A 26475-nucleotide genomic window follows, 5' to 3' on the forward strand; every position below is an offset into this window, starting at 1 on the left:
ATTCTTAGAAAGGTATAACCTTCCAAGACTGAGCCAGGAAGAAATACGAAATATGAACAGACCAATCACAAGTCATGCAATTGAAACTGTGATTAAAAATCTTCCAACAAACAAAAGTCCAGGACCAGATGGCTTCACAGGTGAATTCTATCAAACATTTAGAGAAGAGTTAACACCCATCCTTCTCAAACTCTTCCAAAAAATTGCAGAGGAAAGAACACTCCCAAACTCATTCTATGAGGCCACCATCACCCTGATACCAAAACCAGACAAAGATACTACAAAAAAAGAAAATTACAGACCAATATCACTGATGAATATAGATGAAAAAATCCTCAACCAAATACTAGCAAACTGAATCCAACAACACATTAAAAGGATCATACACCATGATCAAGTGGGATTTATCCCAGGGATGCAAGGATTCTTCAATATACGCAAATCAATCACTGTGACACACCATATTAACAAATGGAAGAATAAAAACCATATGATCATCTCAATAGATGCAGAAAAAGCTTTTGACAAAATTCAACACCCATTTATGATAAAAACTCTCCAGAAAGTGGGCATAGAGGGAACCTACGTCAACATAATAAAGGCCATATATGACAAACCCACAGCAAACATCATTCTCAATGGTGAAAAACTTAAAGTATTTCCTCTAAGATCAGGAACAAGACAAGGATGTCCACTCTCACCACGATTATTCAACATAGTTTTGGAAGTCCTAGCCTCAGCAATCAGAGAAAAAAAAGAAATAAAAGGAATACAAATTGGAAAAGAAAAAGTAAAACTGTCACTGTTTGCAGATGACATGATACTACACATAGAGAATCCTAAAGATACCACCAGAAAACTACTAGAGCTAATCAATAAATCTGGTGAAGTTGCAGGATACAAAATTAATGCACAGAAATCTCTTCCATTCCTATACACTAATGATGAAATATCTGAAAAAGAAATTAAGGAAACACTCCCATTTACCATTGCAACAAAAAGAATAAAACACCTAGGAATAAACCTACCTAGGGAGATAAAAGCCCCGTATGCAGAAAACTATAAGACACTGATGAAAGAAATTAAAGATGATACCAACAGATGGAGAGATATACCATGTTCTTGGATTGGAAGAATCAATATTGTGAAAATGACTATACTACCCAAAGCAATCTACAGATTCAATGCAATCCCTATCAAATTACCAATGGCATTTTTTACGGAACTAGATCAAAAAATCTTAAAGTTTGTATGGAGACACAAAAGACCCCAAATAGCCAAAGCAGTCTTGAGGGAAAAAAAAGGAGCTGGAGGAATTAGACTCCCTGACTTCAGACTATACTGCAATAATCAAGTAATCAAGTAATAATCAAGTAATAATCAGTAATCAAGACAATATGATAGTGGCAGGAAAACAGAAACATAGATCAATGGAACAAGATAGAAAGCCCAGAGGTAAACCCACGCACCTATGGTCAACTACTTCATGACACAGGAGGCAAGGTTATACAATGGAGAAAAGACAGTTTCTTCAGTAAGTGGTGCTGGGAAAACTGGACAGCTACATGTAAAAGAATGAAATTAGAACACTCCCTAACACCATACACAAAAATAAACTCAAAATGGATTAGAGACCTAAATGTAAGACCGGACACTATAAAACTTTTAGAGGAAAACATAGGAAGAACACTCTTTGACATAAATAACAGCAAGATCTCTTCTGATCCACCTCCTAGAGTAATGGAAATAAAAACAAAAGTAAACAAATGGGACCTAATGAAACTTCAAAGCTTTTGCACAGAAATGGAAACCATAAACAAGAAAAAAAGACAACCCTCAGAATGGGAGAAAACATTTGCAAATGAATCAACGGACAAAGGATTAATCTCCAAAATATATAAACAGCTTATGCAGCTCGATATTAAGAAAACAAACAACCCAATCCAAAAATGGGCAGAAGACCTAAACAGACATTTCTCCAAAGAAGATATACAGATGGCCAAGAAGCACATGAAAAGCTGCTCAACATCACTAATTATTAGAGAAATGCAAATCAAAACTACAATGAGGTATCACCTCACACCAGTGAGAATGGGCTTCATCAGAAAATCTACAAACAACAAATGCTGGAGAGGGTGTGGAGAAAAGGGAACCCTCTTGCTCTGTTGGTGGGAATGTGAACTGATACAGCCACTATGGAGGATGGTATGGAGGTTCCTTAAGAAACTAAAAATAGTATTACCACATGATCCAGCAATCCCACTACTGGGCACATACCCAGAGAAAACCACAATTCAAAAAGACACATGCACCCCAATGTTCATTGCAGTACTATTTACAATGACCAGGTCATGGAAGCAACCTAAATGCCCATCGACAGACGAATGCATAAAGAAGATGTGGTACATATATACAAGGCAATATTACTCAGCCATAAAAAGGAACGAAATTGGGTCATTTGTTGAGACATGGACGGATCTAGAGACTGTCATACAGAATGAAGTAAGTCAGAAAGAGAAAAACAAATAGCGTATATTAACGCATATATGTGGAACGTAGAAAAATGGTACAGATGAACGGGTTTTCAGAGCAGAAATTGAGACACAGATATAGAGAAAAAACATATGGACACCAAGGGGGAAAAGCGGCAGTGGGCGGTGGGGTGTGTGTGTGATGAATTGGGCGATTGGGATTGACATGTATACACTGATGTGTATAAAACTTGGGCTTCCCTGGTGGTGCAGTGGTTGAGAGTACGCCTGCCAATGCAGGGGACATGGGTTCGTGCCCCGGTCCGGGAAGATCCCACATGCCGCGGAGTGGCTGGGCCCGTGAGCCACAGCCGCTGAGCCTGTGCGTCCGGAGCCTGTGCTCCACAATGGGAGAGGCCACAACAGTGAGAGGCCCGCATACCGCAAAAAAAACCCCCAAAAAACAAAAAAATACCTTATAACTAATAAGAACCTTCTGTATAAAAATAAAAAACCTTAAGAAAACATAGTTGTCTCAAACAGTGATACCTATCCTGCGCCCACTAGCAGAACAAACTTCATGATGGAGTCGTACTGAACTCTCTCTTTGGTAAATGTAAGTGGTCAAGTGCCCTTTTCTTAGCTCAAATAAAGTGACTTTTCTTCAATGATAAAAAAAAAAGATAGAAAAATAATACACGCAAACCCAACCACACCAATAATTTCACTAAATTTAAGTAGTCTACCAAGACAAATGAAAATATATGTCCATGGTACTTGAAAAGATGCTCAACATTGCTCACCTCAGGGAAATGCAAATCAAAACCACAATGAGATATCACCTTACACTGGTCAGAATGGCTATTATCAAAAAGATAACAAATAACAAATGTTGGCGAGGGTGTGGAAAAAAGGCAACCCTCACGCACTGTTGGTAGTAATGTAAACTGGTGTCACCACTGTGGAAAACACTATGGAGGTTCCTCAAAAAACTAAAATACAACTACCATATGACCCAGCAATTCCACTGCTGGGCATATATTTGAAAAAAAAAAAAGAAAACACGAGTTCAAAAAGATACATGTACCCCAATGTTCATAGCAGCATTATTTACGATAGCCAAAATATGGAAGCGACTTAAGTGCCCATCAACAGATGAACAGATAAAGGAGACGTATGGTGTGTGTGGCGGGGGCGGGGAGCACACACACAGTGGAATACTACGCAGCCATAAAAAAGAATGAGGGCTTCCCTGGTGGCACAGTGGTTGAGAGTCCGCCTGCTGATGCAGGGGACACGGGTTCGTGTCCCGGTCTGGGAAGATCCCACATGCCGCAAAGCGGCTGGGCCCGTGAGCCATGGCCGCTGAGCCTGCACATCCGGAGCCTGTGCTCCGCAACAGGAGAGGCCAGAACAGTGAGAGGCCCGCGTACCACAAAAAAAAAAAAAAAAAAGAAAAATACAAATAAACCTGAAAAAAAAAACTGTCCATATAAAAACTTGGATACAATATTCATAGCAACACTACTCAAAATAGCCAAAATGTAGAAACAACCCGAATGTCCATCAACTCATGATGTGGAATTTCCATGCAATGGAGTATTACTCAGCCATAACAAGGAATGAAGTACTACTGATACATGCTGTGACGTGGATGAATCTAGAAAGCATTATGCTAAGTGAAAGAAGCCATACACAAAAGTCAAACATTATACTATTCCATTTACAGTAAATATCCAGAATAGGCAAATCTACACAGAAAGCAAGCAAACTAGTGGTTGTCAGGAGGGGTAAGGAGGGGGGAAGGGGAATGGGGAATGACTGATAAAAGGGAAAAAGATTTCCTTTCGGGTGATAAAAACAGTCTGGAACTAGATAGTGATGATAGTTGCGTAACATTGAGAATGTACTAAATGCCTGAACTGTAGATTTTCACGTTGTTAACATGGTGAATTTTATATTATGTGAGTTTTGCCACAATTTTTTTAAAAAGGAATGAAGTACTGATACATATAACATGAGTGAACCTCGAAAACATTATCCTAAATGAATGAAGCCAGTCACAAAAGATCACATACTATATGATTTCATTTAAATGAAATGTCCAGAATAGGCAAATCTATAGAAACAAAAACTAGATTAGTGGTTGCCTAGGGCTGGGGTGCGAGAGAGGGGGATTGGATAGTGACTATGAATGGACATAAGATTTCCCACTGGCATGATGAAAATGCTCTAAATTAGATTATGCCAATGGCTGTAAAACTCTGTAAATATTCTAAGAACCACTGAATTGAACCCTTTAAATGGGTGAATTTTATGGTGTATAAATTATATCTCAATTAAGCTGATTTTCAAAAGCAAATTGTCAAGTGGTCTAACCACTCCTAAATAAAGACAGAAACTATTAGACTGGGTTATAAAAAAGAAAGACTCAATTCTAAGCCATCTACAGGAAACAAATTTTAAATATAAAGACACAAATGCATTAAAAGTAAAAGAATGACTGACTTTTGACAAAGGAGCAAAGACAATTCAATGGAGAAAAGATAGCCTCAACAAGTAGTAGTGGAAAAATTAGATGCCCATATGCAAAAAAGAGACTGAGACCTTACACTTTCTACAAAAAATAATTCAAAATGAATCATATACCTAAATATAAAATACAATACTATAAAACTTCTAGAAGAAAACACAGGAGAAAAATCTATACGTGATCTTGGGTTTGGCGATGAATTTTTAGATACAACACCAAAAGCACAATCCACGAAAAAAAACCTGACAAGGTAGACTTAACTAAAAACTTCTGCTCTGTTAAAGACACTGTTAAGAGAATGAAAAGACAAGCCAGAGAATGTGATAAAATATTTGCAAAAAACATATCTGATAAAGAGCTGGTATCCAAAATACACCAAAAACACACAGAACTAAACAGTAAGAAAACAGACAACCCAATTAAGAAATGGGCAAAAGATCTGAACATATACTTCACCAAAGAATATATACATATGGCTAACATGTATATGAAAAAATGCTCAACATCATTAGTCACTAGAGAAATACAAACTGAAATAATGAGATGGCAATACAGACTTATTAGAATGGCTAAAAAATTTCTTAAACTGACAATACCAAATGCTGATGAAGATGTGGAACAGAACCTTTCATTCACTGCTGATGGGAACGCAAAATGGAACAGCCACTCTGAAAGACAGTTTGACAGTTTCTTACAAAGCTAAACGTAAGCTTACTGTATGATTCAGCAATCACAGGCCTAGGTATTTACCCAACTGATTTGAAAATTTATGTCCATACAAAACCTACATACAATGTTTACAGCAGCTTTATTCATAATCACCAAAAACTGGAAGCAAAGAAAATGTCCTTCAATAGGTGAACAGATAAAACAAAAACAAAAACCTGATACGTTCAGTGATAAATGAGCTATCAAGCCACAAAAAGACTTGGAGGAACCTTAAATGCATATTGCAAAGTGAAAGAAGGCAGTCTGAAAGGCTAATATGATTCCTTTTACATGACATTCTAGAAAAGGCAAAAACTACAGAAACAGTAAGAAGAGATCAGTGGTTTCCAGGGTTTTGGGGTTTGGCAGAGAGGGCTGAAGAGTTGAAGTGTGGAAACTTCTACAGATATAAAACTATTCAATATGATACTGTAATGGTAGATACATGACATTACACATTTGTCAAAATTCACAACACAGAGAGCGAGCTTTAATGTATGCAAAATTATCAAAACCATTGAGGAGGTCATGGGATCCACTGAAGGAATGTGGAGTAGGTCAAGAGAGTATAACTACTACAAATGTGTGAAAACAACCTCACTGAAGGGGTTGGGGTGGAGGGGTGGCGAGATGCTGGCCAAAGTAACTTTAGAAATGAGTAGAGTCTTTAAAGCTAAAAGCAACAGGAACTGCAAATAGGCACTCTAGCTGATAAAACTGTTTCACACAGGGGTATGAGTTAACAGTTCTGATACTGCTATACATGTATACTGGAACTGAACAATTACATAAATGGATGACAGATGGTGGGAGCCAGGTTTCTCATTGTCGGAGCAGGTATTTACAGATAAGCAAGGGGAGGAGTATCCATGTAGTAATGGATTAAAGTTGGAGCTCACTACGAATTCATATTTAGTTTAATATAAATACAGATGGTGATATATAGGAAGAGTTATAGATATAGGTATACAACGGGTTACTACACACAAGTATATTTCCTTGCTCAATCAACTAAGAAGACATAGAAGCAAAGACATCCAGGAGCAATCAGCACACCAAGCATGTAGATCTTGCTTTCTAACACCATCCTCCAACAAGAGGAACCAAGGCTTCTTGAAGAAATGACTGATTATAGGACTGGGACAGGAAATACAGGTATCCTTTGCTTTTCAAAAGTTCACTATATGCCACTTCACTTTTACAAAAGACCTACATAAGCACCTATTTTTGCTAATCCAAAACAAATCTGAAAAAAAATTACACTTTTATGGAAAGAGGTGAAAAGCAAAAATAACATTCAGCATTTGTTTTATTTTTTATTTATTTATTTATTTTTTTGCTGTACGCGGGCCTCTCACTGCTGTGGCCTCTCCCATCGCGGAGCACAGGCTCTGGACACGCAGGCTCAGCGGCCATGGCTCACGGGCCCAGCCGCTCCGCGGCATGTGGGATCCTCCCAGACCGGGGCACGAACCCGCATCCCCTGCATCGGCAGGCGGACTCCCAACCACTGCGCCACCAGGGAAGCCCTATTTTTTATTTTTTTAACATCTTTATTGGAGTATAATTGCTTTACAATGGTGTGTTAGTTTCTGCTTTATAACAAAGTGAAGCAGCTATACATACACATATATCCCCATACATACAATGGAATATCAGTCAGCATTTGTTTCGCAGCAAGCAGTTATAAAGGCAGTGTGCACCCCAAGCAGAGAGAGGAGAATGGCACCACCAAGCTCCTTCCCCAGGAATTACACTCCACATCTCAGCATCAAGCTGACATAGCTTTGAACTGTGTAAGCATCTGTGCTTCATCTTGATTTATTGTGTGCATCCGTTAACAAGATGTGTCCTAAAGTAACTGTTTCTTCACTTTACACCATTCTGGCTTAGGAAAGGTTTCATAGGAACACTCTAGTACTTTCATATAGCAGGGGAAACCTTTATACAAAATGAGCCTGCACAGACACAGAAAACAAACTTATGGCTTCCAAAGGGGAAAGGCGGGGTAGGGACAAATTAGGAGTTTGGGATTAACATATACACACTACTATATATAAAATTGATAACCAACAAGGACCTACCGTATAGCACGGGGAACTACACTTAATATTTTTAATAACCTATAAGGGGAAAGAATCTGAAATATATATATACACACACACACACAGACACACACACACACAATCACTGAATCACTTTGCTGTACACCAGAAACTAACACAACATTGTAAATCAACTATAATTCAATTTTTAAAACTTGAGAAAAAAATTTAAAAAACAAAGTGAAAAAAACAATAAAAACAAAAAAACCCAAAATGAGCCTGGAGCATTTTTCAGTGCCAGAATTAACAAACATGCAAACAAACAAGAACAACAACAAACCCACATTTATGGGTGTATGTCAAAGGAGCATAGGAGCCAACTAAAAGAGCTCCCAATAGCCAAGGCTAGAACAATTTGAACAAATAAAGTAGTACTGGATTATAACCCAAAGCATAAAATAAATATATGTAAGCCCATGCTGATATAAATTAATGATATGAATAAATTAATAAATGAAGGAAAAGAGACAACTCTCCCATGCAAAGGAATTCTAAATAACTTAAGCAGATACTCTGTCCTCAAGGAGTGTGTAATCCCCTACTCCTTAAGTGTGGGATAAGCTTAGTGACTTCTTCCCAAAGAGTACAGAATGGAAAGGGGGAGGAGAGTAACTTTACGGTGAAGAACATGATAAACACGACCTCAGCCAGGTAATCATAACCAACATCAAAATCACAAGTCACGTTGACAGTATGTACCCCTGAGATGATGTAACGAAAATGGCACTTTATCTCTGCAATCTTCCTCACAATCTAACCTTAAAAAAAAAAAAATTGGAAGAATTCCAATAAAGGGAAATCCTGCAAAATGCCTGACCAGTTCTCCTCAGAAGTGTCATAGTGATCAAGAACAAGGATAATCTAAGAAACTGTTACACCCAAAAGTAGTCTATGGAGACACAACAACTAAATGTAACAAAGTGGTATCTGGATGGGATCCTGGAACAGAAAAAGGACATTAGCTAAAAACTATGGAAATCTGAATAAACTATAGACTTTAGTTAATAATAACATGTCAATATTGGTTCATTAATTGTAACAAACATACCATACTAATATAAGATGTTAAGAACCTGGGTCTGGGGTATAGAGAACTCTCTGTACTATATTCTCAATTTTTCTGTAAATCTAAAATTGTTCTAAAAAGTAAAGTTATTTTTGAAAAGGTACAAGGATGCAAAAATATATGTTATGTACATTTTAATCATAAGAAAGCTAGAGTGGCCATATTAATAACAGGTAGACTTCGGAGCAGGGATAACGAGAAACATTTCATAATAACAATAAAAGTTAAATCATCAAGACATAATCCTAAACATGTACAGATCTAACAAGAGAGCATTATATAAGCAAAAACTGACAAGTTAAAGGAGAAATAAACAGATCCATAATTAAAGAGAATTCAACACCTCATTCAGTAATTCATAAAACAGGTATGCAGAAAATCAGTAAGGATACATAAAATTTGAAGAACACTATCAACTAACTTGACATAATTAGTATTTATAGAACACTCCATCCAACAACAGCAAAAATCCACAATCTCTTCAACTACACACAGAACATTCACCAAGATAAACCATATGCTGGCCCATAAAACAAGCCTGGGTAAATTTACAGTAAGTCCCCTATACATACAAACATTCAGGTTTCGAACTTTCAAAGACACGAACGTGTGCTTACATGTCCAATCACGTAAATTATTTCAAGTATCTGGCGTACATTGTCATGTGCCTGCATCCTCTACAAGTGGTTGTGCTTTTGTGTACTTTACTGTACAGTACTGCTGCTGTGCAACATGAGGAGCTTACTAATGAACACCTGATGGAATTGGAGGCCCAGAGAAAGGACGAAGAGAGACAAGAGGAAGAAAAAGTAACTGAAGAACTGAAGAGATTGATGATGCAGGAAATGGCAAGGGGATTTTCTTTATTTGAGGAGGCACTGTTAGTTTTTAAGGCATAGGACTCAAACATAGAACGGTACACGAAGGTTGCAGCAGCTGTTCAGAATGCAATCCAGTGCTACCGTGTCATCTATGACAGAAAAAAAGAGCTACTACCCAGACATCACTGGAACGTTTTCTCAAGAGGGTAGATAGAACTGAATCCAGCAAGGAACCAGAACCTGTGCCATCAACGTCAGGCATGAATGAAATTGCAGCCTGCCCTCCATCCCCTATTGCTGACGATCCTTCGGCTCTACCATCTCCCACCTCCTCTCGCTCCTCCAGTCAGTAACTTCTTGCCTGTTCACTTGGTGCCAGCCCCTGTAAGCCAGCTGTTGTACTGTACTACTGTACTTTTCAAGGTACTGTACTGTAAGATTAAAAATGTTTTCTTTATTTATTGTGTTTGATTTTTATGTATTATTTGTGTGGAAAGTATTATAAGCCTATTATAGTACAGTACTATATAGCTGATTGTGTTAGTTGGGTACCTAGGCTAACTTTGTTTGACTTACAAACAAACTGGACTTGTGAACGTGCTCTCGGAAGGAACAGAACTCATTTGTATGCAGGGGACTTACTATAAAAGACTATAAAACATACAGAATATGGAATGAAATTTGGAATAACAGAAAGATATCTTATAAAATTTCCCCGATATTTCAAAACTAAACAACACTCTTCTAAATAATCCATTAATCAAAAAAGAAACTGTAGGGCTTCCCTGCTGGTGCAGTGGTTGAAACTCCGCCTGCCAATGCAGGGGACACAGGTTCGTGCCCCAGTCCGGGAAGATCCCACATGCCGCGGAGCGGCTGGGCCCGTGAGCCATGGCCGCTGAGCCTGTGAGTCCGGAGCCTGTGCTCCACAACAGGAGAGGCCACAACAGTGAGAGGCCCGCGTACTGCAAAAAATTAAAAAAAAAAAAAAAAATTGTAAGAGAAATTAGAAAATATTTTGAACTAAATGAAAATAACAGAAATCAATTTGTGAGATGCAGCTAAAGCAATGTTCAGAAGGGAATTCTTCTAAATTTACTATTTTATTACTTATATTAGAAAAGAGGAAAGCTTTTCAATCAGTAATCTAAGTGTCCACCTTGAGATGTTAGAAAAAGAAAAGCAAATTAAACCAAGAGTAAGTAGAGGAAAAAATTAAAAGAGGAGAAATCAGTAAAATTGAAAATGGACAAGCAATAGAAATCCATGCATCTAAATCAAGAAAAAAAACAGGAGGCAGAAATTACCAATGAGTAATGAAAGAAAGTACATCATTACAAATCCTTTAGACATTTAAAAAATAACAAGGAAATATTATAAACACTTTCATTCCATTTTCAACGTAGATGAAATGAACATTTTTTTAAGACACAGCTTTCCAAAACTGACATAAGAAGAAACAGAAAATCCAAACAGTCCTATATATATGAATTGCCAATAACCACCAAAAGTAGGAAGAGGCAATGAAGGACTCTTTCCTGAGCCTTCGGAGTGGGCACCTTGATTTTAGACTTACAGTTTCCAGAACTGTGAGAGAATAAATTTGTTAATTAAACCACATGGTTTGTGGTTATTTGTTATGGCTACCCTAGAGAAACTACAACACATGTTAATATTTTGGATGTAGTAGAATAAAAAATGTATTAAAGGTATGAAATTTAATTTTTGTTACTTCTTAGTGTGGAGCTACTAGAAAACTTAAAATTACACATGTGGCTTACATTATTTCTAGTGAAGAGCACTAATCTAGCTAGTGCAACAAGGCAAGAAAAAACTAAAGGAATACTGATTGGAAATGAAGAAGCAAAATTTGGCTTTTTCTGTAGACATGATGATTATGTATTAAGAAAATCCTAAAGAATCCACATAAAAGCTACCAGAACTGAAAAGTGAATGCAGTAAGACAGAAAACAAGGTCAACTTTGTATTGCATTTTTATATACTATCAAGAAACAATTTTGAAAAAGAAAATTTAAAATACAGTATCACTGGGCTTCCCTGGTGGCGCAGTGGTTGAGAGTCCACCTGCCGATGCAGGGGACGCGGGTTCGTGCCCCGGTCCGGGAAGATCCCACATGCCGTGGAGTGGCTGGGCCCGTGAGCCATGGCCACTGAGCCTGCACGTCCGGAGCCTGTGCTCTGCGACGGGAGAGGCCACAACAGTTAGAAGCCCGCGTACCGCAAAAAAAAAAAAGTATCCTTGACAATAGTTAGCATCAAAAAACATGAAATACTTGGGGAATCAATTGAACAAAATGTGAGCAATACCTATAAAATGAAAATTACAAAACACTGCAAAAAAACCCTAAAGATATTTAAATAAAGAAGAGATATGCCGGGCTTCCCTGGTGGTGCAGTGGTTGAGAGTCCGCCTGCCGAGGCGAGGGACACGGGTTCATGCCCCGGTCCGGGAACATCCCACATGCCGCGGAGCGGCTGGGCCCGTGAGCCATGGCCACTGAGCCTGCGTGTCTGGAGCCTGTGCTCCGCAGCGGGAGAGGCCACAACGGTGAGAGGCCCGCGTACCGCAAAAAAAAAGAGATATGCCATGTTAAAGTATGAGAAGACTCACTATTATTAAAATGTCAATTCTCCCTTTCAGGCTTATTGTAGAAACTGACACTCTTATTCTACAATTTATAAGAAAATGCTAAGGATATAAAATAACCAAAACAATTTTGATAAAAACACAATGGTAAAGGAAAAACACTACCTGATTGCAAGGCTTGCTATAAAGAAACAGTAATGAAGACAATACAGTATTGGTATAAAGACAGACATTTAGACCAACAGAACAGAGAGAGACCAGAAACCAACCCACGGTTAATTAACTAATTAATTAATTAATTAAAAGGAATCAGATCTCACATAACCTCCAAACCAGTAAGGGGGACTAATATGAAGAAAGGAAGAGACAGAGGGAGGGAAGGAAGGGAGGGAAGAAAAATTAAACTCTACAGAATAAAATAACAAGATGCTATGATAACACCTGATCTCGCTAACTAGACAGTGTGATCAGGAAAGACCTCTCAGAAAAGTAACAGGTAAATGGAAGAGTACATGTAAAGGCTCTAAGGGAAAGAATCTAAAAGTAGGCCAGTGTAACAGGTGCACAGTAGGCAAGGAGAAAATAAGACTACAGAGATAGGGCTTTTCAACCAGAGGAAAATGTCTGTATAGTTCTCTATTCTACCAACTTTTTTCCATCCCTACCACTGCTGTTCTCAATTCTCATCTAGATGCCTACAAGACCTCCTAGCTGATGAACCTGCAGCCTCACTCAAGCTGGTCTCCCAAATCCATCCTTCACAACTGAGCCAAAGATATTTAACAGCTTAAAATTATTAAACGGCTCCCTGTTCCCTACAATGTATAGTCTTAATTTCCTTTCTGACTTTTAAGATCCCTCATGACACAGCCCCTACTTACCCCTCCAGCTTATGCCCCACTTCCCTCCAAAACTACCTGTGGCCCCACACTAAGTTACTTGCATCTTAATAAAACCCACCACATGCTTTCATTACTTTGTGCCTTTTCACATCTTTGAGTTTTAAATCAACTGTCTCCTCTGTAAACCACCTCTAATACACACCAAACACACTTAGGTATTTCTCTCTGCTCCTATAGCATCATTTGCTCTATTCTAGATTTGTCATGATGTGGTAGTTATGATGCTTACCTACAAGACTATGATGTTTATCCTACTAGACTTTAATATACAGACTGTATGTTATTCATCTTTTTATCCCTAGCAGATAGCACAGTACCTATTTAACAAACACTTTTTTGCATAATTAAAAAATAGAGACTCCTAACATTTATGCTTTTAGGATCTAAGCATCCCTAAAGTAAGCATACACAATGACAAACTAGATTCAAGGAATCCTTTAAAATATTTCAAAGATTTAAAAAATCCTATAAAATGACTCTTCCATAAGTCAAATAATTAAAAATCTAGATTTTTAAATATTAAATTTGGTTGAAATGCGGTCCTCTTAGAAATATTTATGCCCCACAATATTACCATAAGAATTAAAAATTTTAGGGACTTCCCTGGTGGTCCAGTGGTTAAGACTCTGTGCTTCCAATGCAGGGGCTGCGGGTTCAATCCCTGGTCAGGGAACTAAGATAGGTCGTGGCCAAAAAAACTAAATAAATAAATTTTATATATATATATATATATATATGAATATTACTTATTATATTGAAAAATAAAATTAATAGAATTATTACAGAAACTTGTAGCAAGTAACAGAAAATTACAAATTTATATTTTAATCCCTATTCAATGAATTCAAGTCACAAATGCACATCTACAGTTTTCACCTTGCTTTCAGTTCTCAATCAAATACCATATTGTAGGAGCCCTCATGATCCACTGCAAAGGAGGTAGTTCAAAGAATGTTTACATTTTCAAAAGTTTAATTTGGCTTGGACCATCACACTAGCAAAAAGATTTCATTATAGCATTATTTTAAGATTGAAAAAGTGGAATTACTAAAATATTAAAAGACAGAATAGAGAACAAACGTATGGACACCAAGAGGGGAAAGTGGGGGGGGGGGCGGGTGTGGGATGAATTGGGAGATTGGGATTGACATGTATACACTAATATGTATAAAATAGATAACTAATAAGAACCTGCTGTATAAAAAATAAATAAAATTCAAAAAAATAAAAGAATAATGGTTAAATAAACTGTGACAGTACAACTTTGGACTACTACAAAACGATAAAATATAGCAATATGTATTACAATATTATGTTTAAAAAGACAATTATATGAACATTAGCAACAGAATTATACGCAAGTATAGACAGGATTAGTATAGTATTATACTAATATACTATAGAGGACTTCCCTGGTGGCGCAGTGGTTAAGAATCCGCCTGCCAATGCAGGGGATACGGGTTCAAGCCCTGGTCCGCGAAGATCCCACGTGCCGCCGAGCAACTAAGCCCGTGCGCCACAACTACTGAGCCTGCGCTCCAGAGCCCGCGAATCGCAACTACTGAGCCCACGTGCCACAACTACTGAAGCCCGCGCGCCGAGAGCCCGTGCTCCGCAACAAGAGAAGCCACCGCAAGGAGAAGCCTGCACACCACAATCACCACAATGAAGAGCAGCCCCCGCTCGCTGCAACTAGACAGCCCACGCGCAGCAACGAAGACCCAACGCAGCCAAAAAAATAATAAAAGTAACAAAGAAAACCTTACTTAAAAAATATATATATATATATTATAGAAGTATAACAGAACTAGACTACAGAAAATTGTAAATGTAAGCAGGGAGCATTCATTTCTTTCTTTTGAATTTCTCTTAATCATGTTATATTCTTTTCCACTAAAAAGTTAGTTTACAAATACCACATGAAGAGAACTGTATTACATTTACTTACTTATATGTAAGTATTATGTACTGACATAAATTTAAACAAAAATTTTAAGTTTAAAAACTACCTAATTTTTTCCCACAAAATACTAAGTTTTAAATTTCAAATAATAAAGTTATCTGATTTTGCAATTTCCTACAATCTGATGCTAAAGACCTACCCTTTTACACCAGCTATACTATGTAAACTCATTTCCCCACGTTTTAACACTTTTAGAGTAATCTCCAATTCCCACAAGGCATCCCATCACTGCAAGTCTGTCAAACTGACAATCTTAAAAAGGAGGTACAACTTGTGGTACCAGCACAGAGAAGATAAAATTTTAATTCATGTACTATGAAAGCTTATTTGCCCTTACTAAGTTTCAGCAGATACATTATGCTGGAAATACAAATTAAAACAAATTCCATTTGCAAATCAAAAAGACCAAATGAAACAACCTGCCTCTGACTCAGCAGCTTTTTTACTTTACAACCGGTGCTTAAGTTGCAAGGATAAGACTGAAACCTAACTTTCAAACTGAGAAGTAAAACCAGTGCAAAATCAATATTTGTCTTGGCAGGAAACCCCAATGAAAATATGAGATGTTTTGGTCTCAACTTGAGATATAGAAAAGCAAAGGTGCCTCCTTGGGTTATTATTTATCATGCAAAATCCCTTGTCTATAGCTACAAATTAGCTTTTATTGCAGATACTTAACATGTTTCTTTATAGGCAGCGCCTCAGCCAAATAACCTTCCAAATCTGGCACCATGAATTGTTACAGCTTACACACCACTGCAGTTCCTTGTAATTTAAAACATTTGCGTTTTAAGAACAGCCTCCACACACCAACTCTACTGCCAATTTCTCCAGCTGAAAGCTCGAGTTTATACTACAAAATACTATATTTACTCTCAACAACAGAATGCGCTCATTTACAAATTACACAAGAGTAAATGACTCCAATACACAACTTAAAAATTTCTAACATCATACCTTTTCCATTATCCAAATTAACAAGACTAAACAGCAGTACACTAAGTGAGGTACTATGACTAAAGTCAACTGCCATATCATCAGTTCAGTAAAATCAGTAATACACAAGACAGACCCCTAATCCCAATCAACTATTTAGCAAAATGGCCACAGGAGATACCAATGAGGGGAAAGTGTGGATTGAGTTTGCCATTACTAGAAAAACGAGTCAAAGCAAGTCTGTACGAGAGGCAGATTAACCTCATGAATACAAATCTAAGTTCATATCTGAGTTCCAGTCTCACACCAAGAAGGCAGTTTATCAAATTTTTAACAGTAATACAAAGAACAGGGCAAAAAATAAAATAGAGAACTTTTTTTTTCATGGTAACGTTGATAAAGAACAGGTATCCTTCAATGTTCAGAGATGAAGTTTTCCTTTTACAACCAGTTTTTCTCTTATCACGTGTACACAGAAAATCCTACAGTTCTCTGCATTTCAGATAGCTTAATACACACGATCACCTCAAATCAAATATTTATTGAAAACTTACCTCCTTAGCACAAACATTCTCTCCTTACTACATCCTTCGCCTTCTAAACTGAGACCGGAAGGGAAAACCTACTCCTACGGTAAATTAGAGTCTAGGGAGAACATCTTAACACGAGTTTGCACACAATTAAGCAGGTTCAGTAAATCAATTACCCAGACTACAATGCTTGACAATTTCTCTGAAGCAAAAACACACAGACAGCTTAGGGTTCATTACTGGAGATGACTCTTTCCCTCGTATTTACACAAGTAACTTCGGTAACTGCCCTAAATTTTCCCGTGTGAAACAAACAGTTAATAGGAAGGCGGGGGTACTATTTAAAAACTGGGTCATTTCCTATGTATTCTGATGAAGTACGATCTTCGAGAAGGAAAAGGTCTATGAAGCAGAAAAAGAAAAGGAGGGGGGAATAGATGACAGCATCCTCAATGCAGAAAAGTTACAGCTCTTTACTGGAGTCAGCAATAGGGGCTCATTAGTTGGTTTTTTGGTTTAGTCACTCGGAGTTGAATGAAACCTGCCTTCCTAAAAGTCATCGCCAACAAAGAAGCCCTGAGGATCCGCCACGGCAAAGCGGAGGAGGAAATGTCCTCAATTCACCTGAGACACCTGCCCCGGTCCCCAGTTCTCTCCCCGCCCTGGCCCCCAACCCCCTCGGGTACCCCGGTCCACGCCCCTTGCCCCCCACCCAGGCGGCAGTCTCCTCGGCGGTCGCGAAGGCCCAGACCCCTCGCGCTTCCTTCCACCGCAGTGGCTCTCCGCAGCCGGGGCGGCGGCACGGGGAGGCCCTTCCCGAGCGGCCTCTCCCCCATCACACCCCGCAGGCTCCGGGGACTCCCCGCCCCCGGAAACCGCAGAGAAACTAGGCCGAGAATGCCAGCCCAGGCCACTCTACGCCTTCTCGGCGACCCCTGCACGCCGGCCCTCGGAACTCAGCCCTCCGAGCTGCTACCTGCCCAGCGCCCACCCGGCCCGGGAGCGCGGGGCTAGATGACGGGCGGCGCAGGGTTCCTCCGCGAAAGGCCCTCCGCCGCAGACTCACCTGCCGCCCGCTCCTCCTTCAGCGCCACCCGGGCACAGCCCCTTCCTGGGGCATGAAAGCGCCGGCTTCGGGCCTGGGCGCCCTCGACAGGGAAGGGCCGGGGATTTGCTCTGGCGGCCGCCGCCGCCACTGCCGCCACCACCGCCGCTCTGCGCCTGCGCCGCCTCCCGGGCTGGGTCTCGAGGGGCGCCGCTTGCAACGAGGGGTAACAGCCGGGAGCGCGAGCTCGCGCCGGCGCCTCGGCTCACCCGAGGCCGGTAGTGCGGGCTGCGGGTTGCCTAGGAGCTGCGTGCTGCACTGCTGCCCCGACAGCTGACGGCCATGTTTCTGTTCCCTTTTTCTTTTTTTCCTCCCTCTCCTTCCGCCCCTTTCCACAGAACAGCACTTTCCTTCCCCCCCTCCCGCTCCTTTTCCTACTGCGGGGGCGGTGGAAAAAGGCGTGGGGGAGGGGTGGGGAAGGGAGGACGCGGGGGCGGGGCAGCGCTCGAGCCCCGCCCCCGGGAAGGGCCGAGGCCGCACAGCCACTGCTCCCCTCCCCCACGCACCCCGCCGCGACACCCTCAGGGCGCGGGGGTGCCAGTGCCGACAGCCCGTGAGCCCTGCCTCCGCGTCCGCGCGGCGGGTCCCGAGCAGAAACAGAGCCAGGGAGAAAGGGCTCAAGGTACTGCTTTGCACCCCTTCCTGCGGCTCTCAGACTCGCCTGTGGTGCGGCTTTATTACCTTGGCCTCAAGCAGGTGGCGGCTGATCTTTTCCGGTTTTTCAAAGGCGAGGAAAGGGACTCCGAGTCCCTCAAAGTCACTGAGGACAGTGCTGAGAGAGATGCAGGTCAAGTTTCCTTCCCAGGATGGGAGTTGGAATTCCCACGTATGACAGGGGGCCTCCCAAGCAGTAGAGAGACCCGCCGACTGGGGCTTCCCTAAGTCCTTCCTGGCTGCAGCGGCCCTTGAGAGTCCTTGACCGCGCTCGGTGTCGCTACCTCGGCAGAGATTTGGGGATGGGAACTCGGTACTTGGAAATCGCTCGTTTAAATAATCAGTCCTCTCAGGCCTCCTAAATAACTGTAGCCTCCTTATCCACACGGCTGCATGCATGGTCCATTCCCTTAATGCAAACTTTATGAGATATTGTTAACTACGTTTTGAAATAATTATATATATGTAATTATATATACATGGAAAAATAACAACTAGTTATTCAGGAAGAAGCAAATGGTTTGAAACAAATTAGGAGAACTCTTTTACCTCCTGGCAAAAAAAACCTGGCGAGTGACTTCACAGATTCCACGGCAGGTCAGAATTAGAATTGGCAAGATTTGTGCACTAACGATGAGTATTCACATACATAATGATCATTTTCCTGAGAATTACTCTCTCCTTATTAAATCTGTATTTTTGCTGAAAAGTATGAGATTAAACCTCGGTCATGAGGGTCCTGTTGTCAATTTACTTCCAAAGTTTATTGCATATATGGATAGTTTAAATTTTGTAGCCAATAGCAGAAACTATTTCCCTGACCATGTTAGCAGTAAGAATTGATTCAGTAGAAAGAAACAGCAATAAAAAATGTCCTATTTAATAATAGTTTGGAGTCATTCTGAGCCTAGTGGAAACCAGTCTTTGACAGTGACCATCTGGACCGAAGTTTATAAAGGAACTAATACTTCAGAATTCAGCTTGTTGACTTCTTGTCCTTCCTTTCTCAAGGGCAAATTAATTAATAGTTTTAAATCATTTACAAGATTTTGTAATGGGTACATTTTATTAACAGTCATAGTTTGAGGGGTTTTTCCCTCTTTTCACAGTTTTTTGCACCCACAGAAATGAAAAATGGAAGAAACCAGTATATCTCTTCCATTTGATTGAGAAATTTTTCTCAATTTGCAATGTAGGATTTAAGGATGTCTTTAATTTTTTTTCACTATTTTAATTGTCCTATAGATTTACCGTACATTTCCATTGCCATAGTGTACCCAAAATTTCATAGAATGAACTTGTATGTTTGGGGTCTAATTTTTTGTCTAAGGTAGCTATTAAGTCTGAAAGTCCTTGAGTCAGCAGCAGCCTTTTCAACTGCACTCTTATGGACCCAGGGCTAAAATAAGTTCCTCTTAATTTTTAACACATATTTACTGTCTAAAAAGTGGGAAGGGAGCTGGAGAGCCCAACATAGCATAACATATAGCATAATTGTTTTCGTGATGGTATCACAGTTTCCATTGAGTCTGTATAGATACAAGAATGCATAAAAGAATCAGCCCACTGAAGAGGGGCATACAGACATCAGATTGGGCATGGTCAACTTCTGCAGACTTCTGCAGATCAGCAGTGCAAAGGAGTTGAATGGAAGTCTTCCTAGTTGTTGTCTTCAAAAACTCCTAAACATTGCTTTTCATAGAAATATTCAAAGACTTTTATACTACTATGCTTTTTTTGTTATGCTCACTAGTTTTATTTTTTAGGTTCCACATATAAGTGATAACATATAGCATTTGTTATCATTATCTATTGTCAGATTTCTCTATCTGACTTAATTCACTAAGCATAATACCCTCTAAGTCCATCCACGTTCCTGCAAATGGCAAAATTTCATTCTTTTTTATGGCTGAGTCGTATTCCACTGTGTGTGTGTGTGTGTGTGTGTGTGTGTGTATCACGTCTTTATCCATTCATCTGTTGACGGCCACTTAGGTTGCTTCCATATCCTGGCAATTGTACATAGTGCTGCTTTGAACATTGGGGTGCATGTATCTTTTGAATTAGTGTTTTTGTTTTCTTCAGATATATAACCAGTAGTGGGATTGCTGGATCATATGGTAATCCCACTTTTAGTTTGTTGAGGAGCCTCCATACTGTTTTCCACAGTGGCTGCACCAATTTACATTCTCATGAACAGCCCTGTGATAGCTTATGTGTATTCACATGTCACATTCTCTTCCAAATCCCCAGTACCTAGCAGAGTATCAAGTACATGATAGGCTCTCAAAAAGTACTTGATGAATGACTGAAATAAATCAGACCATGGTTCCCTCACTTTCTTCTACTCTGTTCTTAGGCAGGTTACTTAATTTTACTCATCTTTAAAGTGTGTGGAATGATATTCATAAATAAGCTCATTTATTAATTTATAATAAGCTATAATTATCAAAGAGACCAGTTCAGTAATCAATACTTAGCATATGTGATAGATGGCCTCTCATTCATTATAGCTTACCCTGGTAATGATCCCTGGCTCCTGGTTTATGCCCTTGCGTAATCCCCTTCCACTGACTGTGGGGTGGTCTTACTGACTGGCTTTAACACGCAGAATACATCAGAAGCAATGAGATGTCTCTAACAAGATGAGGTTATAAAAAAGACTGGGGCTTCAGTCTTGGATTCTCTCTCTCCTTGGGTTGCTCACTCTGGGGGAAGCCAGCTAGCATGTCATCAGGCAGCCTTGTAAGTGATTTCAGAAGTGGATCCTCTGCAAGATGAGCTTTGAAATGACTGCAGCCACAGCCAACACTGATTGCAGCCTCTTGACAGACCCTGAACCAAAATCCAGCTAAACTGCTCCTGGATTCTTTACTCACAGAAACTATGAGATAATAAATGTTTCTTGTTTCCAAAATATTGGTGTAATTTGTTGCACAGTAATAGATAAATAAAACAGCACAGTAATACCTAGAAGATAGCAAGTGCTCATTAACGGTAGCCCTTCCTGGGAATTCTCTGGCGGTCCAGTGGTTAGAAACCCATGCTTTCATTGCTGAGGACCTGGGTTCAATCCCTATTCGGGGAACTAAGATCCCACAAGCCATGTGGCATGGCCAAATAAAAAAAGCTAGGTCCTCCTTTATTGATTATATCTGGGTTCAGCATGTGATACTTAGCATCCTATAATGCCAAGTTAAATGACAGTGTTTACAGTTGCAGTAAGAGAAAGTATCCAGGAAAAGTGGAGAGACTAACTTGCCTGATGTGTTATTTGTAAACTATCTTTGCTTCAAGAGAATCATTAAAATGTATTTCATATGATGTCTAGGACTTGCTTCAGAATAATACAGTGGGAGCAAGAAGGTGAGTAAGTAGGGGTTTAGGTAAAATAAAATTGGACATGTGTTGAAGCAGAATGTTTGGTACTTGAGGGTTCCTTATGTTGTTCTCTACTTTTTATGTCTTTTTGAAATTTTCCGTATTAAAAAAGTTGTTTTAAGTATTCCATGAAATTGTAAGTTTAGAGTTGAGGGGAATCTTTAGAGATTATCTAGTCTAATTAATTCATTTAACAGACGGGGAAATTAAGGCCCAGCAAAGTTTATTGACTTACCTAGAGTCTCCCAGTCTCAGTTTTGGTGATTTCATAATTGAGTATTGAGTAGAAACTACAGTTGACACTTGAACAACATGGGTTTGAACTGCGCAGGTCCACTTATACGTGCGTATTTTTCAATAAATGCATGCTACAGTACTACACCGTCTGTAGTTGGTTGAATCGTTGGATGTAGAATTGCAGATATGGAGGGCTGACTATAAAGTTATATGCAGATTTTTGGCTGCATGAGGGGATTTGCACCCCTAACCCATGTGTTGTTCAGGGGTCAACTGTACTAAATTCATGGCTCTTTATTTTCCCAAACAGAATAACTTGCTCCAGATTTCCTATAATCCACACCTTGTAGACTAACAAGGTACTGGTTCCAGCCCCTCATAATCAGTTTTCAAAAACATAGCCTTTGAAGGCCTGGTGCTTCATACCTGTAGGCACTCTTAGTTATTCTTTTAGAAAGAGTTTTTAGTAAGAATGACATCAACAAACACTAGATCTGCTTTATTCATACGATATCTAAATGACTCTATGTGTTCTGCTCTCCACAGGGAGCCCTAGCACACTCTTCTCTTTGTGCTGCACTCCAGTATCTTATCTGGCTGGGGACTCTGTCTCAACTTTATCAGAACAGGCTCATCTAGAGTCTTTCAGAGTTACTCAGCACATTCTTTATCCAGCTCTCTCCAAACATGGCTGGAGTAGGAGTGGGAAGGACTGACACAAGGCTCTTGGACAGAGGAGAGTAAGTGTTCCCCGAGAACAATGTCCCAACAGATCATAAAGAAGAGTTTAGAGAAACTAAACTCGTAGCAGGGAGAGAGAAACAGAGAAAGATAATGGGCAGAGAGGCTGAACAGGAAGGTAGTCTATATGAATATCTGAGTCACAAAACCTGCTGCCCATGACTGGCTTTTATGAGCTCCCGACAGTATTTCAAGTGGAGGAAATAGTCCTCCACCCTCACTCAGTCTTTCTCCACTGTTGGAAACCAGTGTCTGTGCTAACTTGAATACCACTTTAGCACCTACCAAGTCCAAATATGGCCATCTGCCCTAACTGGCACTGGTCCATATCCATCCATCCAGACATGTTCCTAGTTTCCCAAAGGCCACAGGACTGTCACTTATCCTGAGCTCAGCACTTATCTGTTTCCTCCAAACCCGTTTTTTTCTGGGCCTCAGTTATGATATTCCTCACATCATAGCAAGTTGTCCTGAGCACCGATCAAAAAATATTTATATTCTTTATTTCAAAGATAATTTTTAAAAACATTTTATTATAGAAAACAATAAAATATAAACAAAAATAGCAGTATAATGAACTCTTCTGTATCCATCATTCAGGTTCAACTCATAGTTAATCTTGTTTCATGTGTGCCCTTCTGACTTCTTTCTTTGAGTATTTTGAAGCGAATACTCGACATCTCATTTCATCTGTAAGTATTTCAGCATGTATCTCTAAAAGATAAGGACATTTTAAAAACCATACCCACAAAGCCATTCTTGCCATTAAAAAACTTTTTTAATCAACATTTTAGTAAATACTTTGTTAATTTTTTTTAGTGACAAAGAACCTAGAAATATTGATATTGTGTCCTCTCTCACCCCTTCCCACTCCTTATGGATCTATTCCCTTGGATACAACTCCTGCCCAGAGGGTTTGAGTTTGCTGTACACCTCTTTGATTGGTGAACTAGTAACTAGAATGTTACTAGAGTGTTACTGTCCCATTCCCAACTTTTTTCTAGTTTCCTCCATGCTTCAGAGAATATAGGGTAGGGATTCTTTCCTTTCATGTTTCCCTCCCTAAAGATGGTTCATTAGTCAGTTCAAAAACTCCATAATACATAAGAATCAGAGACTGCCTAAAAATCTCAAAAGTGATACTCTATTTCCAATGTACAGTTAATCTGAGTGCAATAGGCAAAATAATGCTTGACCTGCCCTAACAAAAAAAGAATTGGGATCTGATGCTGATACCCTTTAATACCTATTCAAATTTCCCCCTAGTTTTATAGTTCCTTTCACACAGAAAAGGAGAAAATGAACTAAAGTCAATTCTAGAAGCTGTCTCTTAAAGGGATCAATAGAAAACCATTATTTCAACCCCTTTTTGTTCCAGGTTTAAGCTCTTCTTCATCCTTAAGTGATCTCATTCAACTCAATGACATTAATACATCCGTGTGTTGTTCACTCCCAAATTTACTGCTCTAGCTCTAGTTTTCCCTAAGCTATAGATTCAACCGTCAGACTACCTCCAATGTCTAAATGGCATCTCACACTTTACAGATCAAAACACAACTCTTAGTTCCCTCCCTGTCTTGCATCTCCCCCCACAAAAAAACTATTCCTTTTTAAGCTACCTCATTTCATTACTTGATACCATCATCTCCTCTCTGACCAAATGATGTCCTCCTCAATCACCAGATTCAAAGGTGGATCAGCTGAACTGAAGACATCATTTGGCAAGCTACAGGAGAAGTGGAGCAGGGGTCAGCACTGGGAGAACTGTCCGGCATGTTCAGGGCCAGCGCCAGGGAGCCACACAAGGACCAGCGTCTATAGAGCATTGATTGCCTTTCAGTGGTGCACAGCATGCAGTCATGTGAAGTTGTCGCCTTAGCTGTGTGTTTGGTGGTTGAGTGTTGTGGTCCTTCCGTTGACAGCAGCCTGCACATAGCTGTGGTTCTTGACTAACAGAGTGTAAGCCTGTGTCCTGAGACTTGAACCCCTAACCACATTGTCCATGTAAACAACTACCCCTTTTTACATTTTTAGGATACAGGCCAGGGTGACTTGACACCCGCAGGAACAGTGGTAGTACAGAAGGAAAAGCCTTAGCACTAACACTTGGGAGGGGCTGGGCAAAGATGAAACCACCACCTTACAGAGAAAACATGTTAGATAAGCTGTGTTCCTGCATGAGTTACAATGCTGTTGACCATGAGTTCAATGTTAATGAATCGATGATATTAAATATGGTGTCTTTAAGCAAAAACACACATAAAACAAGGTGATGTGTTGATTGGTTGACACAAATGTTGTGAACAGAGGCTCTCAGAAACCTAACCGTTATTTCCACTAGAAACAATGGCTCAGTGTTTGCTAATTCAGTATTCTCTGCCTACCCTATTTAAAACAGCACTCACATTATATCATCTTGCCCTGTTTGCCCCATACTGGTCACTGACATTTATTGTCTGTTTATGTGTTTACTATCTCCCCTACCAGTATGTAAACTCCATAAGTATAGGAACTTTTATTTCATAAAACTTTAATTTTATTTTATTATCCTGGTACCTAGAACAATAGTAATACTCCGTAAATATTTGATGCTGAATCATTCGGATAATTAAGCAGCCCTTTTAGGAATCCGTTCTCTCCACCAATTTTCAACCTTTATGTTTCTTGTCGTTTTTATGTCCTTAGGATTGCTGAAGCCCTAGCACAGGTAAACCCCAACTGGTCCCGCATCTCCAATCCTGCAGATATGCCTGAGCATGTCTGAAATCTCTGGGACTCTTATTATCCATATTTCTTCCTTGTGCAATCTATGTAAGAAGGTTCTTTGAGTTGGATCCAGAGCTTTCAATATGATTGTAAACAATTCTATGATAGCGATAACCATTAACTGACTAATGCCTAAAAGAGAAGAGCAAGTTACCAAATTCTGTCTTAACTGACTTGAATGACATGTTAATTCTCAACTAAATGGTTTATTTACTGATGACTGCTGTCTTCAAGAATTATTAGAAGGAATTCCCTGGCGATCCAGTGGTTAGGACTCCATGCTTCCACTGCTGTGGGCCCAGGTTCGGTCCCTGGTGGGGGAACTAGGATCCCGCAAGCTGTGCGGTGTGGCCAAAATAATAATAGCATTTTGAGCATGTCAAAAGGAAAATTATATTGTGTTTACTTTAGTTGTAAGGTTATTTGCTATTTTAATACTCTTTTGATGTGCTAATATCTCCTAATGAAGGTCATTAATTAAGAAAGTAAAAGGAGAAGGCAAGATTCTGCAGAAAATTTACATCTATTCCCACTACTCCCCTAAACTTCAGATCCATATTTCCTAGGACTTACTAATCATTCCACATAGATTTCTACAGTCAAATCAAACTCAGTTAAAACTGCATTCATTGGGAAAGAATAGAGCAGACAGTCTTTTGAATCCTAGTATTTTTTTTAAATTGAAGTATAGTTGATTTACAGTGTTTCAGGTGTACAGCAAAGTGATTCCATTATATATATATATATTCTTTTTCAGATTCTTTTACATTATGGGTTTTTACAAGATATTGAATATAGCTCCCTGTGCTATACAATAGGTCCTTGTTGTTTATATACTTTATGTATAGTAATGTGTATAGTAATGTGTATCTGTTAATCCCAAATCCTTAATTTATCCCTCCCCCACCTCACCCCCATCCCCGCCTTTGGTACCCTAAGTTTATTTTC

At 39.6% G+C, this 26475-nt stretch overlaps 1 protein-coding gene and 1 pseudogene across 3 annotated transcripts in view; one reads left to right on the forward strand and one right to left on the reverse strand.

Annotated features, from left to right (window-relative positions):
* The window catches only part of DENND4C (DENN domain containing 4C), a 128606-nt gene extending 110490 nt beyond the window's left edge, over positions 1–18116 (reverse strand). Inside the window, exon 1 of one of the 2 annotated variants that reach the window (XM_022573794.3) lies at positions 17710–18116. The gene's annotated coding sequence lies outside the window, so the exon portion shown is untranslated. Of the gene's footprint in view, positions 1–16667; positions 16963–17709 lie in introns of those variants that run through there. The other variant, XM_089913186.1, reaches the window with a different exon arrangement.
* Positions 16168–26475, forward strand: part of LOC149748963 (uncharacterized) — a 28080-nt pseudogene continuing 17772 nt past the window's right edge. The window contains exon 1 of the transcript XR_016393552.1: positions 16168–24720. The product of XR_016393552.1 is annotated as an uncharacterized LOC149748963 (transcript). The remainder of the gene's footprint in view (positions 24721–26475) is intronic.

This window comes from Delphinapterus leucas, chromosome 6 (assembly GCF_059928025.1).
Source record: "Delphinapterus leucas isolate spDelLeu-1000000601 "Yukka" chromosome 6, BTC_Dleu_Yukka2, whole genome shotgun sequence".
Taxonomy (NCBI): domain Eukaryota; kingdom Metazoa; phylum Chordata; class Mammalia; order Artiodactyla; family Monodontidae; genus Delphinapterus; species Delphinapterus leucas.